Here is a 15,437-nt window from a genome sequence, read left to right on the forward strand (position 1 = left end):
TTTGTTATTGCATGTTCTTTAATGAACTAAGTTGTTTTTACTGCTTTATGAAGCTTTCCATATATTGCATGTGTATTGTAGCTTTATATTGAGTTGAGTATCCAGAGTTGAGTACATCGAGTCGAGTATCATATCTTTGAAGTTGAATATCTAATCTTTGAGTTGAGTATCTAATTTCCGAGTTGAGTATGTTTGAGTAGTTTTGAGTATCCTTAAGTATTACTTGAGTTGAGTAAGTCTGAGGAGAGGTAAGTATGTTTCCTTTTTATCAAGTTTTTAAGCTTTATATTTATGGTTTAGAATTACCCTTCCATGCTCGTATATTCCACGTACTGAGCCATTTGGCCTGCATCTTCTCATGATGCAGACCCATGTGTTCAGGATCATCTACAGGAGCTTCGTTGATATCACTTCGAGTTTGAGTTAGCTATGGTGAGCCTCCTTGCTTTCGGAGGATTCCATTTATATCACTTGTTAGGAGGTCGCGGGTCTTGTTCCGATTTCCATCTTTATCAGTGTGAGGCTTCATAGATAGACAGTAGAGTTTTAGAAGTCTTCATTTATTTGGTTAAATGTTACTAAAGTTGCCTATTTATGGCTAGTTGAATATATTATTATTATTTTATTTAGGGTTTTCTTTTGAGTTAAAGCTTTCCAGTTAAGTTTCGTGAATTGTTATTTTGTTTTAAGCATTTGCAGGCTTAAGTTAGTCTTCTGCTTGTAGTCAGCCAGGATGAGGGTTTGCTTGAGGACCAGTAATGGTTCTTGAGTGCCGGCCACGTCCAGGGTGTAATATTTTCAACCGAAAAGGTAGCATGAGTTACGAGATCATGAGCAGTAGTAGTGAAAGAGCCCAGAGTTTGAGGAAAGCATGCAGATGTTTACTAATTCTAGAAAGGGAGATAGTGATGAGGCAAGCTATATTAATATAGTCATGTACCTAGTAAGTTATTAGTGAGGACTTTTCCCTTATGGGTAGACTAAGAAGTGATGAGTTGTGAAGATTCCATCATAGGAGGTAGGGTGTGTTGTAGCTAGAAAGGAGTCGGTGATGAAGTGTCATTGTGTAGGAAATGGCTAGGTGTAAGTGTTGAATAGAAGAACATGAGTATTCATGAGGTGATAGGTCTCATCTTGGCTTATGATTTTGAGGGAGAGCCCATAATTTTCAAAGTGTTATAGAACTAATTAGGCATTGATGTATAGTGAATTACTAAATGGTACTTATGTTGCGAAGTCAAAGGTGATAATAATTGTAAGTATGAAGGCCAAGAGGTGACGATTAACTACTGGTCATAAGGTCCTAGTGGACGAGTGATTCTAAAATTTATGCATAGTAGTTGTGAGTTAGTGTAGTAGACTAGCAATCGTATTGATATTCGGGTCTAATAATAAACATTAAACTTGAATTTGAGATTAGTCATGATCAAAAGAATGACAACATGAGAGTACTGATGTTAGTCTTGAGGTTTTATCTTGTAGACTTGAGGAATTCAAATGTTAGCTCCAATGAATATGAGTGGTACAGGTGAGAGACCCAAACCTTTAGATAAGGGCAGTGAAGTGTGGCTAGGCCACAAGAGTAAAAAAAGCAATAAGTGGTAGACTATTTAGAGATGATGGAGTATGTTCATAGCCTTCAAGTGTTAGCTTTAGACCTAAGGGGGACATGACAAGATGAGATGTTGAGTCAACTGTTTGAGAGTAAGTTAGTGAGGAGTTCCAAAGAGTTTGGGGGATATCTTTTTAGAGGTCCTTTCAGTAATGAAGTTATTAAAGTACTAAGATTAAATGTGGTGCTAAGGAGTAATAGTCTTGGGATGAGATTCCCCATAGAGAGGTATAGAATCTGAACTTAAGTATTTGGGTTAAGCTTGAATATAGTAAGAGCATACCATTAGACACAGACCTTACTAAGAGTAACCTATTACATACCCAGTTCAGCCGTCATTCGAAGATGAATGATCCCAAGGGGGACATTTTGTAACACCCAAGAAATTTTTTTGAACTAAGACTTGAACCATCCTTCGTTGTGAGTAAGATTTTACCGGGGAACTAAAATTTCTTCAGTTTTAAGTTCACTAGATGTAGCACCTTGAGTTCGAAAAAGAACTAAATTGGAAATATCAAAATCTGAAATTTTGCAAGTTACGCTTAAGTATTAGTTTTGGGTCGACTTCAAGCGACCATAAATCTTACCTCAGGATGATTTAGGTATGGTAACAGATTCCGTAGAAAGTACGTTTGCATTATCTTTCCAAGGCCACCGAGTTTGGTCCGTTTCGAGCTTGGATGAGTGAGATATGGCCTTTTGAAGTTAGGCTGCCAAGTTAAGGAAATTTAGCCGGAGATATTAAGGGGTATTTCGGTCTTTTCCTTACCCAATAAGATTTAATTCGATTTTAGTAATATTTTAAGTGTATAATCTGATTAGGTTCAGTTTTATAATCCTAGTTTCCGCCTAGGGTTTTAGTTGAGAGAAAAGAAGAGAAAAGAGGAGAATAGAGAAAGGATCGAACCGTCCGTCGAAATTCTTGAGAGTTGCTGTGGATTGTCACCATGGGTTTGATCCCTAAGAGGTTTGTAAACTTCCATACTCTTGGGTTTGTTCACCCACATGCCAAACATTTGATTTTCAGTGCATATTTCATTCTTGAAGTTGAAAGATTTGAGTTCTTGATAGGTGTTCTTGAAATTCATTCTAAATCTAGTTGTGTTGGGTTTCAGATGATTTCTTGAGATCAAAGTGAGTGTTTTAATGGATGTATTGAGTAGATTAGAGTGTACTTATGTTAGGTAATCAATTCTAAGAGATTGGGGAAGAAGCTATTCGATTCTAGGCGAAATAGGGTGAGAAAACAAGAAAAGAAACTTTGCTGAATTTTCTGGGTTGGGGCCTGGTGCGCTGCGCCTGCTAGAGCGCCCCAAACCCGACTCTGAAGTTTAGGGGCTTGCGCCCCGCGCCACCCATAGCTCAGGGTCGCTTGCCCCATCCAGTTTGTCGTCAGTTTCCTTGTTTGAGTTCATTTAAAGTGCACCTTCACTCCTTTTCGATTCTAACTACTCTAAACAACTTCTAAATACCTAAAATCATTCCTAACATGATCATAACCTTGAATTCATAAATCAAATTAAGGTAGAGTTGAAAGTTCTTTCAAACCTTTTTTATAAGGTCCCTTAGAGTCTTTTTGAGGTGTCTTCTACAATTATTAGTAACTTGTTTCAAGACTCGAGCAAGTGAGTATGAAGATGAGGAGAATGTATTCATGAATCTAATTTGTCATCATGAGATCATTCATATCATGAACCAAAACTCTTGAATTCGTAATTCACATTCAAGAGAGAATTAAGAGTATAGTTCAAGTAAGCCTTTGAGTTCAACTGTGAATCCTTTGAGATTAACTATAGATTTGAACTAAGTTCTGAAAAAGTAGGTAAGAGAATGAGAAGAGTCATATACATGAGTCCATGTTATTATGCAGACAATTGAGTTGAGTAGCTCATGCTCATAATTCCGCATGAACCCTCTAAGTTAAGCATTCTTGAAGTTAGTAGTATTATTGAAGTTCTTGAGTTCCAAGTGTTGAGTTCTATCTATGGTTATTGAAAACCTTGCATTGCATCGTTCACGTCCATAATTCGGTGTGATATTTTAAGAAGTCTTTTACAAACGTTTTAACTTTGTTTTAAGACTTAAGTTTTGAGTTAAGCAAAGAGTAAAGAGTAAAGAGTTGACTTCAAATCTTCAAAAGAGTATATCGGGACTATGTATTCCGAAGGAGTAAATGTTTTCACATTTAAACAAGAAAAGAAACTGAGATTTCAAAAGAGCCTTTGAGCTAGTTTTTCAGTAAAGAGGAAACTATGATTTCAAAAAGAGCTTTTAAGCTAAGTTTTGAGTAATTATCTCAAAACAAAGAAATAGTTTTGTTTTTGCAAACATATGAGCTAAGTATATTTAGGGAGTAGTATTGAGCACCGATATGGGGATGCGAGTTCAGAAAACTCAAGTCTCCATAAATCGTGTAGCGATCATGGGTATTAATGGGTTATACATTTTAGATGATCACATAAGTTAAGCTAGTGGATCCACTAAGTTAAAGCTTTTTATATGACGGCAAAGTATAGGACAGTTCTGACAGCGTGGGCAAGACGCTGTATCACCACTTAGGCACATAGTGGTGGTTGTCGGTTAGAGAATCTCCCACATAAATTATATTACTTTATTATATAAGTAAATTTGAGTTTGTTATTGAATTTTCTTTAATGAAATAAGTTGTTTTTACTGCTTTATGAAGCTTTCCATATATTGTATGTGTATTGTTGCTTTATATTGAGTTGAGTATCAAGAGTTGAGTACTTCAAGTAGAGTATCATATCTTTGAAGTTGAATATCTAATCTTTGAGTTGAGTATCTAATTTATGAATTGAGTAAGTTTGAGTAGTTTTGAGTATCCTTGAGTATTCCTTGAGTTGAGTAAGTTTGAGGAGAGGTAAGTATGTTTCCTTTTTATCAAGTTTCAAACTTATGTTTATGGTTTAAAATTCCTCTTCCATGCTCGTACATTCCACGTACTGAGCCATTTGGCCTGCATCTTCTCATGATGCAGACACAGGTATTCAGGATCATCAACATGAGCTTCATTGATATCAATTGGAGTTCGAGTTAGCTATGGTGAGCCTCCTTACTTCCGGAGGATTCCATTTACATCACTTGTTAGGAGCTCACGGGTCTTGTCCCGATTTCCATCTTTATCTGTTAGAGGCTTCATAGATAGACAGTAGAGTTTTAGAAGACTTCATTTATTTGGTTAAATATTTTAAAGTCTAAAGTTGCCTATTTGTGGCGAGTTGAATATATTATTATTATTTTATTTAGAGTTTTCTTTTGAGTTAAAACTTTCCATTTAAGTTTCATGAATAGTTATTCAGTTTTAAGGTTTTGCATGCTGAAGTTAGTCTTCCGCTTGTAGTCAGCCAGGATGAGGGTTCGTTAGGGGACCAGTAATGGTTCTTGAGTTTCGGCCACGTCTAGGGTGTAGTATTTTCACCTGAAAAGGTAGCATGAGTTACGAGATCATGAGTTGTAGTAGTGAAAGAGCCCAGAGTTAGAGGAAAGTTTGCAGAGGTTTAGTAATCCCAGAAAGGGAGATAGTGATGAGGCAAGCTCTATTAATATAGTCTTGTACCTAGTAAGTTATTAATGAGGAGTTTTTCCTTATGGGTAGACTAAGAAGTGATGAGTTGTGAAGATTCCACCATAGGAGGTAGGGTGTGTTGTAGCTAGAAAGGAGTCGGTGGGGAAGTGTCATTCCGTAGTTAATGGCTAGGTGTAAGTGTTGAATAGAAAAACATGAGTATTCATGAGGTGATAGGTCTAATCTTGGCTTATGATTTTGAGGGAGAGACCATGATATTCAAAGTGTTATAGAACTAATTAGGCATTGATGTATAGCGAATGAGTGAATAGTACTTATGTTGCGAAATCGAAGGTGATAGTAATTGTAAGTATGAAGGCTAAGAGGTGACGATTAACTACTGGTCATAAGGTCCTAGTGGACGAGTGATTCTAAAATTTGTGCATAGTAATTGTGAGTTAGTGTAGTAGACGAGCAATCGTATTGATATTCGGGTTTAGTAATAAACATTAAGCTTGAATTTGAGATGAGTCATGATCAAAAGAATGACAACATGAGGGTACTTATGTTAGTCTTTAGGTTTGATCTAGAAGACTTGAGGAATTGAAATGTTAGATCCAATGATTGTGAGTGGTATAGGTGAGAGACCCAAACCATTAGATAAGGGCAATGAAGTGTGGGTAAGTCACAAGAGTAAAAAGAGCAATAAGAGGTTGACCATTTAGAGATGATGGAATATGTCCATAGCCTTCAAATGTTAGCTTTAGACCTAAGGGGGAGATGACAAGATGAGATATTGAATCAAGTGTTTGAGAGTAAGATAGTGAGGAGTTCCAAAGAGTTTGGGGGATATCTCTTTAGAGGTCCTTTCAGTAATGAAGTTTATAGAGTATTAAGCTTGAATGTGGTGGTAAGGTGTAATAGTTTTGGGATGAGATTCCCCATAGAGAGGTATAGAATCTGAACTTAAGTATTTGGGTTAAGCTTGAATATAGTAAGATCATACCATTAGACACAGACCTTAGTAAGATTAACCTATTACATACCCAGTTCAGCTGTCATTCGAGGACGAATGTTCCCAAGGGGGAGATATTGTAACACCTCAGAAATTTTTTGAGCTAAGACTTGAACCATCCTTCGTTGTGAGTAAGATTTTACCGAGAAATTAAAATTTCTTAAGATTTAAGTTCACTAGATGTAGCACCTTGAGTTCGAAAAAGAACTAAATTGGAAATATCAAAATCTGAAATTTTGCAAGTTACGCTTAAGTACGAATTTTGGGTCGACTTCAAACGACCATAAGTCCTAGCTCAACATTATTTATGTGTGATACTATATACCGTATGAGATACCTTTGAATTATCTTTCCAACGTCACCGAGTTTGCTCATTTTGAGTTTGGATGAGTGAGATATGTCCTTTTGAAGTTAGGCTGCCCAGTTAAGGAAAGTTAGCCGGAAATAGTAAGGGGTAATTTTGTCTTTTCCTTACCCAATCAGATTTAATTCATTTTTAGTAATGATTTAAGGGTATAATCTGATTAGATTCAGTTTTATAATCCTAGTTTATGCCTAGGGTTTTAGTTGTTGTGGATTGTCGCCATGGGTTTGATCTCTAAGAGGTATGTAAGCTTCCATAGTGTTGGGTTTTTTCACCAACACGCCAAACATGTTATTTTCAGCCCAAATTTCATTCTTGAAGTTGAAAGATTTGAGTTTTTGATGAGTTCTTGATAGGTGTTCTTGAAGTTCATTCAAAATCTTGTTGTGTTTGGTTTTGGATGATTTCTTGAGATCAACGTGAGTGTTTTAATGGATGTATTGAGTAGATTAGAGTGTACTTATGTTAAGTAATCAATTCTAAGTGATTGGGGAAGAAACCATTCGATTCTAGGCGAAATAAGGTGCGAAAACGAGAAAAGAAACTTGCTGAATTTTCTGGGTTGGGGCCTGGCGCGCTGCGCCTGCCAGAGCTCCCCAAACCCGCCTCTGAAGTTTAGGGGCTGGTGCCCCGCGCCACCCATAGCGACAGGGTCGCCTTCCCCATCCAGTTTGTCGTCGGTTGCCCCGTTTGAGTTTGTTTAAAGTGCACCTTCACTCCTTTTCGATTCTAACTACTCTAGGCTACTTCTAAACACCTAAAATCATTCCTAACATGATCATAACCTTGAATTCATAAATGAAATTAAAGGTAAAGTTGAGAGTCAAGTTTGTGAGTTCTTTCAAACCTTTTTGATAACTTGTTTCAAGACTCGAGCAAGTGAATATGATAATGAAGAGAATGTATTCATGAATCTACTTTGTCATTATGAGATCCTTCATATCATGAACCAAAACTCTTGAATTCATAATTCACATTCAAGAGAGAGTTAAGAGTAAAGTTCAAGTAAGCCTTTGAGTTCAATTGTGAATCCTTTGAGATTAACTATAGATTTGAACTAAGTTCTGAGAAAGTAAGTAAGAGAATGAGAGGAGTCTTATACATGAGTCCATGTTGTTATGCAGACCATTGAGTTGAGTAGTTCATGCTCATAATTCCGTATGAACCCTCTAAGTTGAGCATTCTTTAAGTGAGTAGTATTATTGAAGTTCTTGAGTTCCAAGTGTTGAGTTCTATCTATGGTTATTGAAAACCTTGCATTGCGACGTTCACATCCATAATTCGGTGTGATATTTTAAGAAGTCTTTTACAAACATTTTAACTTTGTTTTAAGACTTAAGTTTTGAGTTAAGCAAAGAGTAAAAAGTATAGAGTTGAGTTCATTTCTTCAAAAGAGTATATCGGGACTATGTATTCCGAAAGAGTAAATGTTTTCACATTTAAACAAGAAAGGAAACTAAGATTTCAAAAGAGCCTTTGAGCTTGTTTTTCAGTGAAGAGGAAACTATGATTTCCAAAAGAGCTTTTAAGCTAAGTTTTGAGTAATTATCTCAAAACAAATAAAGTGTTTTGTTTTTACAAATATATGAGTTAAGTATGTTTTGGGAGTAGTATTGAGCACCGATATGGGGATGCGAGTTCAGATAACTCAAGTCTCCATAAACCTTGTAGCCATCATTGGTATTAATGGGTTATACATTTTAGATGATCACTTAAGTTAAGCTAGTGGATCCACTAAGTTAAAGCGTTCTATATGATGGCAAAGTATAGGACAGTTCTGGAAGCGTGGGCAAGATGCTGTATCACCACTTAGGCACATAGTGGTGGTTGTCGGTTAGAGAATCTCCCACATAAATTATATTACTTTATTATCTAAGTAAAGTTCAGTTTGTTATTGAATTTTCTTTAATGAAATAAGTTGTTTTTACTGCTTTATGAAGCTTTCCATATATTGCATGTGTATTGTTGCTTTATATTTGGTTGAGTATCCAAAGTTGAGTACTTCAAGTCGAGTATCATATGTTTGAAGTTGAATATCTAATCCTTGAGTTAAGTATCTACTTTATGAGTTGAGTAAGTTTGAGTAGTTTTGAGTATCCTTGAGTATTCCTTTAGTTGAGTAAGTTTGAAGAGAGGTAAGTATGTTTCCTTTTTATCAAGTTTCAAACTTATATTTATGGTTTAGAATTCCCCTTCCATGCTCGTACATTCCACGTGCTGAGCCATTTGGCCTGCATCTTCTCATGATGCAGACAAAGGTATTCAGGATCATCAACAGGAGCTCCGTTGATATCACTTGGAGTTCGAGTTAGCTAAGGTGAGCCTCCTTGCTTCCGGAGGATTCCATTTACATCAGTTGTTAGGAGGTCGCGAGTCTTGTCCCGATTTCCATCTTTATCAGTTAGAGGCTACATAGATAGACAGTAGAGTTTTAGAAGTCTTCATTTATTTTGTTAAATGTTTCAAAGACTAAAGTTGCATATTTATGGCGAGTTGAATATATTATTATTATTTTATTCAGAGTATTCTTTTGAGTTAAAACTTTACATTTAAGTTTCATGAATTGTTATTCAGTTTTAAGCTTTTGCATGTTTAAGTTAGTCTTCCGCTTGTAGTCAGCCATGATGAGGGTTCGCTTGGGGACCAATAATGATTCTTGAGTGTCGGCCACGTCCAGGGTGTAGACTCGGGTCGTGACAAAGAGGTAAATTTCCTAGCCAACCAAGGCGTTGGTTATTGTTCAAACTACCCGAGGCAGGGTGGTAACGAAAGTTGGAGTAGGGATGAAGGTTGGAAAGATCGAGATCGTGAATGGTGGTACCGTAATCCAAATTGGAAGGATAGGGAGAAGGATAGGTATGTGCCTCCCCACGAGCGCCAAAAGCCAAAGGATTCCGAAGGTAGTTAGTCTGAGGATATGATTTCTCGTATCCTCAACAAAGTTGAGGGGTCGGACAAGAGTTTAAAGGAAATGAAAGAAGATGTGTCGACCCTTAGTCAGATCGTCACCTCCCATGCAGTATCGATCAAGCAGTTGGAGACCCAAATTGGTCATATCTCGTCTCATCTAAACCCGAGACAGCAAGGGGGTTGCCTAGTGACACTATGGTCAACCCCAAGAATGAGGTTTGAAGGTGAACTTGCGTCGTGCCACGACATTAACTAAGGCACTGTTTGGAAGGCAACCCAAGTTCTATTTTCTATTTTTTTTAAGTTTGCAATAATGGTGAGTTGAATGTGCTGGACAAAGTGTGGACAGTGAGTGTAAAGTGCAAATTGGCAAGCCAAAGGTCCAGTCGGTGCATCACCAAAGAGGTCAGCGACCCCGAGCTAGACCGCTGTTAGACTTAAGACAACATCAAAGTGGAGTCTGTAAAACTCGGTGAGCCCAAGAGCGAATCGCCGACCAGGTCATTGATCACGATCTTGTCCGCCGTTTGGACTCCAGATTAACTGGAAGTCCTCTAAAACACGGCGACGTAAGTGACCACTCGGCATGTCACCGAGTGGTTCGGCGAGCACTACTAATGTCACTGAAAGGGTGAGAACTAGACGATTTTTAAAAGGCCAATGGTTTAAACTTTCAAACTCTTCACTTTCCCTCACTTTTAATCATCCAAAACTCACACCTATTTAGTATTTTCTATATTTCTTTCCTTTTTACTGTATTTGAGTTGTTGATTGGTGCTCGGATTGGGATTACTATGTTGCCTATCATTTATATTTTAATTTGATTGGCATAAAAGGTTGATTTTTCCTAACCCCATGTTTATTTTTGAGAATTGGTACTCATTTGCAATAATCTTATCTTGTTGTCATGTGCTGGGCCTCTATGATAGGATTAGAGAGTTTAAATGCGTATTTTAATTCGAATATCTTGCCCGTAATGTGTATATTGTTGAAATCTCATATTTTTGTGTGCTAAAATAAATTAAATTTTGTGGGGTTGTTCTTGCATGTGTTTAATTTAATTGGGTGAAGTTGAAGTAACCCATATTTGCGCTGAATGACATAATTTTCCCAATGATAGAACATGTGACATCATTCTTAAGGGCAAAAGTCATCAATTGGCCAAATTTGGCAAAACCAGGAGAAGTCTGAGTATCTCGGGGAAATGGGTGTTATGGGTCTTGTCTTAATTTGAGTAGTGCATGTTTTGATTTTGTTTTCAGGGGTTGCGGGGTTGAATTAGAGAAATTGAGTGGAAAATAGGCACGTTGGGTCATTTGACGAGCTGGGTCTAGCTTGCCAAACCACTCAGCGGTTCGTCTAAGGTCCCCATCTCGCCTTTAATTTCATGCTAAATGTGTTGTTGAATTTTGTAACTTTCGGTGAGAAGCCTTACGTCGCCAAAGGCACTAGGCGACTCGCTGAAAGTCTTCTTGATCGCACTTTGTCTGCACCCCTGTATCCTTTTTGCACTGTAACTTTTGGCGGGATGACCCGCACTCGTCGAATGCTGTCGGCGATTCACCGAAAGGTCTTCCTATCACCGACTTGTCAATTTTTTCTAAAATTTAAGAGCCAATCCTTTCAGCGAGCCCAATCTAGCTCGCCAAAGTGGCACGGTGACTCGCCGACTGGATCAGTGTTTCTCTGTGAATTTGATTGAGTTATTTCTAACTTTTTCCCGATGTTTTGCAGACATAGATAGACCTAAAGTTGCAGGAAGAAACATGCCACCCTAAAGGAAAGCAAAAGGGATTGCACTCAATGAGGATGCAGCTGCATCCAGGGGCAGGGCCTCTAAACTTCCCACAACTGGTGGGAAAGGCAAAGAGAAGGCACCTACGTCACCATAGGTCAACTCCGATAGTGACGACATCTATGCCACCCACCTCACCACTTCTGAGAGTAAGGGTGAGTACTAGGAGCCTCATATTTCAGTTTTTGATGACTATGAGCATGTAGCAGCACAGAGGGTAGAGCTGTGGTCCTAAAGGATGAATGACCCGTCTAGGATCAGGACTCCTCATGCCACCACTTCTCCTACTCTAGATTCTGAGCAGGCTGTAGTCTTAGCCTCTCCTATGCAGGATCCTTCTCCTAAGTTGATGAACATATTAAAGACTAAGGGGCTGAGGACGATCATTGAGGAAAAACGTCTGTCCACGGATGGGGTGATTCATAGATACCCCGAGATTATGAGATGTCTAAAATCTCATAAGTTTGAGATCTTCACAAAGCCCCATGGCTCGTATATTCCATGCTGGTTTAGGGAATTCTACAATACATACAGTGCCTTGATACCACAAAGGAAGAAGCAGGCATCAGTATTTAAATCGATTGACTACGTAGTTGTCTGGGGAAAGAGGGTGCAATGCGATTTTCCTGCCATTAATGTTGTCCTATAGTGCACTACAATACTGTAAGATGACTGCATGCATATGATCAGGACAACGACGCTGGACAACATGAAGAGGCGGTTAGCTCTTTCGATATCTGATGGCACTCCGAAGTGGTTGGAAGCAGGAGCTCCAATAGGAAAGAAAGATTTGAATGTAGCAGCGAGGTATTGGTTTGGTTTCATCAGCAGCATGATCATGCCCTCCCAAAATGAGTCTATTTTTCGCCTGGCCAAGGCAACATGTCTAGGCAACATCATTGATGGGACGAGACTAAATCTGGCGATGATTAGAGCACAATAGAGGGTTATGAGGGCCAAGTAGCGCAAACCTCTCTTCCCTTCCTGGTATTGATCACCGAGTTGTGCAGATGGGCTTGGGTACCTAGAGATGCAAAGAAGGATGTGGAAGTGATTCCCAAAGCCTCCATTAATATCTGGAGAATTGAGGCTGGATATATAAAGGACCAGGGTGAGAAGAAAAAGAAGGCAGCCCCAGTAGATTCATCCCGAGTTGTAGATACAGACTCCATACCTGCAGAGGCATCTCTGCCTACTTCGACCCCTGGGCCTTCAGGTACCTTTACTGCTACTCCTTCTGACACTCCAGGTTCTTCTTCTGCTGCGTTGCCTCCTAGACCTGTTGCTACTGCCGTCTCCCGGACTTCGATCGCCCAGGCCGCATTACTCCAGATGGGACAACTTGCCCATTCTGCTGATCGTTGAGCTGCCAGACTCGAGGCCTCCATTCCGGGCATGATTTAGACTGCCCTGGCTGATGCTGTGACACCATTGGACGCTGCCATTGATGCCCTTGCGGCAAAGATAGCGGTGTGCAAGCATAGCCAAAGAGCCACCGATGAGGTGACGGCCTTAAAGGCCGCTATAGCTGTGTTGCGGAGTGATGTGGATTAGCTGAAGTCCATCGACATGTCCATGATCTTTAGGACGGTGGAGATCCCAGATGAGCCAGATATGCCTCCGGCTACCATTGGATACGAGTTTAGAGTTGAGAAGATAGTTGACCCCGAGTCTGAGGTACATACTGATGAGGAGATGCCTAAGGAGGCTGAGGAAGCATATGGGGGCCTTACTAATATAGAGGAGGCAATGGTAGATGCTGTTGTACAGGCTTCTTTGGTAGCTACACCCTTGGAAGCTCCTAGTGCTACTGGTGTTCATTATGAGATGACTCCAGGCATTGAGGCCTAAGTATAGATTGATGCACCGAGCACTAATGCCCAGACAGATGGAGCGATTATGTAGACAGGATCCCCTCTTTACCTCCCTCTTTGTCTTACTTTATTTCAACTTTTAGATATTTTGGTTTTTATTTGAGGACAAATGACTTTATTTGTGCTGGGGTGAGTCCCACCTTTGTGATCTTTTGTGAATATTGATGTTTTGTTTATATATTGGTGTTTTTGAGCTGAAATTGGGTTTTTACACTGCTTTTGTGGATGGTTGAGCTTGTGGCTCTTTGTTTTTAATTGTAAATGATTTTTGACCCTTCCAAAAAAATTTGCCACCTCTTGTTTGTGCTGAAAGTGATTGTTCTTTTGACAATTTCAGTATCGGTCTTGATAAATATCGATGACTTGAATAGTGCTCTTAATTGAACAAAAATGAATGTGCGGCTATGATGAGGCCAAATAAAGTTGCATATACAATATGTGAACTCTTTGCATCTCATGTGACTAGCCAAGTATCGAATTGAGTACCTTGTGATGAACATTCCACACTAGAGAAAGTGTGGAGTCTTGTTTGACTATGGTGTCAATGCCTTGTGTGATGAGCTTACCGTGAACCATGTATGATGACACCTAGAATTTGCCCCGTTGGTCCGGTTGACAAGGTGAGGCAGTCTCTTGACATGATCTTAGGCAATTTTGAAGAGTGTGAACTAATTTAACATTATACCTCTTTTGTGGCCTACCTTGTGAGTGTGTGAACCTCGCTTGAGCACCCTTTGAGCCTTAACCTTTTCTTGGAAGAAACTTGATGACATTGTGACCTTTTATTAATCCATTACCCATAATCCTCATCAATTGTGATTTGTTTGAGTAGCCAACTTAGGCCAAAAGCCTAAGTTGGGGGTGTGGTGAAAAGAGAAGGTAAATCAAGACGTGCAAGAAAGTCCCCTTTTACCCATGTTTTGAGGAGAAAGTAACCCTTCATATAAAAAAAGAGAGAAAAAGAAGAAAAGAATGAAAAAGAAAAAGATGTGGAATAAAGTGTGAAAATGCAAAAAGAAATGGAGTTTCCAACAATCCATGGAAAGTGAATAATGGGATGACTTGTGAGCACGATTAAAAATGATGAAGAAAAGGAAATGAAGTTTTTTTCACACCACATTTCATGAGGACTATAGCCATTGAACCTAAATGACCATACCTTTGCACTCAAGCCCACTACAAGCCTTGAAAATGCCTTTTTGATCTTGAGTAAGCTAAAGAAAATGTTGATTAGAAAATACGGGCAAACCTATGGGTGAAGTCATGCATTGTGTTCATCTTTGTGAGTGTGAGCGTTGCATTTGATTCCGGAGCTTTATATTATGAACCATTGTGTGTAAATATGGAATCATTATTTGTGTAAGGGCATTTGAGTACCTTTGTTGAGCTTGAACTTGCATTTGAAGCAAGTATTGTGAGCTTGAGATTCTTTGATATTGGTGAGTCACATCTTGACTCTTTGAGTGCACAATTGATCCTTGCATGAGTAAGTTGAGTCTTTTTGTGTGCATTCATTATTGAATCTTGTGTAGCACTATTTGAGACATCCTTTTTGAACTGTTGAACTTGAGTTTTACTTGAGGATAATCAAAAGTTTAAGTTGGGGGTGTTGATGAGTCCACAATTTGGACTCATTTGGGGTTTTATTTGAATAGATTTAGTGTCCTCAAATACATGTTTTGTGCCAATAACTGATGTAAATCCTTGAATTTCAGGTATTTGGATTGAGGAACAAAGCATGGACACTAACGAGCAAAAAGGAACAAGGCAGCTGAAAAGATGAAGAAAAGAAGGCTTGAGGATCGCCTAATTCATTGGGCGAATCGCCGAACGGCCTTGGCCTCGCCTAAAGTTCCAGTGTGCCAAGCTAAGAAGGAGAAAATCAAGTAGGCGATCGAAAGGAGTAGTTGGCGAGTCGCCGAACAGTTCCGCGATGCAGTGCCATATCGCCAAAAGTTTCAAAACCTCAAGAATGTTAAAGGTGAAAGCAAAACGGCGATGAAAATGACCAAAGGGCGGATCGTCGAGTGGATCGATGATCCAGACTAATTGTGCCGACTGGACCTTTGCAGCATAATTTTTTGACAACTATAAATACCTGTTTAAATTCTCAGCTTAGTATCGAGTTTTTGAGGAGACTTTTTATTGAAGGATTTTATTCTTCAGTTTTAGAAGTTTAGAACTAAGAACTAAATAGAGAGATAATATTTCCTTAGCTTTGAAGATTTCCATTTCTAAGAAATTGGAAGTGGGTGTTGAAGATGCTTCATCTTAGACCTTAGTAAAGACTATCAATTCTACCCATTTGATGGAAACACAACTTGGTAATGATTTTTATCTT

Source organism: Solanum stenotomum, chromosome 4 (assembly GCF_019186545.1).
Source record: "Solanum stenotomum isolate F172 chromosome 4, ASM1918654v1, whole genome shotgun sequence".
NCBI classification, from domain to species: Eukaryota; Viridiplantae; Streptophyta; class Magnoliopsida; order Solanales; family Solanaceae; genus Solanum; species Solanum stenotomum.